The following is a 2,047-nucleotide window of genomic DNA, read 5'->3' on the forward strand; positions in this document are numbered from 1 at the left end:
TTACGGTTAGGTTTAGGGTTAGCGTGAGGTTTCACGTTAGGGTAGGACTAGGATGAGGTTTACGTTTAACGTGAGGTTTGGGTTTATTTTGGGGGTTAGGTTTAGGGTCGGGTGTAGTGTTAGATTTAGGGTTACTATTAGGTTTAGGCTAATGGTAAGGGCTAGAATAGGGTTCTTATTAGGTTTAGGGTTTGGATTAGTATTAGGGTTAGATCTAGCATTATGCTTATGGTTAGGGTTAGGTGGTTTTTGTTTTTTTTAACATAATACCATGTTTTTAAAGTTTTCACAGCGTTAGGTTCCCATTTGGCGATTTCTCTACAGATTGTTCAGCGACATCAGTCACATTTTTCACAGTGTGGCAACATTCTGTTCGATTGCGTCCTGGTTGTTTCTCCGTTTCTCTGACATGCCGTACTTCCCCTTACACATCGTTTTTCTGCTTTTAAGTTCCTCTCGTGGAGGTTGCTTTAGTAAGAGGCTGGCGATAATGTGTGCTTTTCATTTGTCTGAAAGTGTCTTTGTTTCATCCTTGTTCTTGAAAGATGGTTTCGCTGGCTATTTTCTCTCAGCTCTTTAAAGGTATTATTCCGTCATTTTCTGATTCTGTTTTTCCATTGGTTTGTTTAGATGTTAGCTGTCACTGTAAACGTGGATGTCTTTTTGTTTCCTCTCTTTCTCGCGCTGCTTTTAATATCTTGTCTTTGTTTTTTCTCCTGCAGTTTTCACTGAGATCTGACGGGGTGTGGATTTTATTTGGATTTATCCCACTTGTGAGTTGTTACACTTTCTGAGTCAGAAATGTTATGTTTCATCAATGACGGAAGCTTCTCGGCCATGATCGTATCAAGTATTGCTCCTGTCCCATCATCAGTATGTCTTCTGAACTTATGGTTAGGCATCTGTGAAGATCTTCACTTCAGCTTTTCTGTCTCTTATCTTCTCTTTCATTCTCTTTCCCTCGGTTACATTCAGTGGAATTCCTACACCTCAGCCTCCCAGCTCACTAATTCAGCCTTGTCTGTGATGTAATTTGTCCCATCCTCTGTGATTTTAACTTTCAATTATTATATTATTTACTTCTAAAAGTTACGGGTTTTTTTCTTCACATTTACCTAGTTAAATTTTATGGTCTCTTGATCTGTTCTCATACTTTTAACATTCAATTTAATTTTTGAATACTTTATACAGATGATATATTTGTCTCAATCCCTCCGATGTGTATAGACCGTGATGGTCTGATTCTCTTTGTTTCTGCTGGGTTTTGCTCATGGTGTCTCGTTTCTACATGCGTTTCATGATTTATTTGATTGTGAGCTCATGTTTGATGAGACTCTTTCTGGAAGTTCCTTTGAGGCTTGGGTTGAAGGTGACCCATGGAGAAAGGATTGGTTTGCTTCTTTGGGTCTTCTTTAAAATCAAACCCCAGCCTGTGGTTTCTTAGTTTCTCTTGTTCATAGAAAGTGTGAATCAGCCTGAAACTTCTGTAAGGCTTGACTTGTGCTGTATGAGTCCTCAGGGGAATTTTCCCCTCTATCCAGAGCGAATATTGATGCAGGCACATTTCCTTGCTGACTTCCTTTACAATGCAGGTCCCTTCTCCTTCCCCCTTCGCTGGGTGTAGCCTTTTATGATCCTGGCTTTATGCAGAGGTGTCTCTTGAGATTCGACTCCCTACCTTCCATAGGAGGGACCAGTCCCTGGAGAAGGACATCATGCTTGGTAAAGCAGAGGGTTAGTGAAAAAGAAAAAGACCCTCAATGAGATAGATTGACACGGTGACTGCACCAGTGGACTCAAGCATGACAAAGATTGTGAGCATGGCGCAGGACCAGGCAGGGTTTTGTTCTGTTGTCCACAGGGGTGCTACGAGTTGGAACTGACTCACAGCACCTAACAACAACAACCTTCCTCAGACCCTACGTTTTCTTTCCTGTTTCCACAGTGTTGCTACAAGCAGGGGTTCTTTGTCGTTTCTCTCTGACATCACCTTTGGGCAGCCATTGGCTTTAGCACCTGCTCACATCTGGTTTTATACCTGCCCTTC

At 41.6% G+C, this 2,047-nt stretch overlaps 1 protein-coding gene across 1 annotated transcript in view; it reads left to right on the plus strand.

The window, feature by feature from the left end:
• The window catches only part of PARP12 (poly(ADP-ribose) polymerase family member 12), a 36,866-nt gene that overhangs the window by 21,425 nt on the left and 13,394 nt on the right, over positions 1-2,047 (plus strand). The gene's annotated exons all lie outside the window — the stretch shown is intronic.

Source organism: Trichechus manatus, unplaced genomic scaffold (assembly GCF_000243295.1).
Source record: "Trichechus manatus latirostris isolate Lorelei unplaced genomic scaffold, TriManLat1.0 scaffold00093, whole genome shotgun sequence".
Classification (NCBI taxonomy): domain Eukaryota; kingdom Metazoa; phylum Chordata; class Mammalia; order Sirenia; family Trichechidae; genus Trichechus; species Trichechus manatus.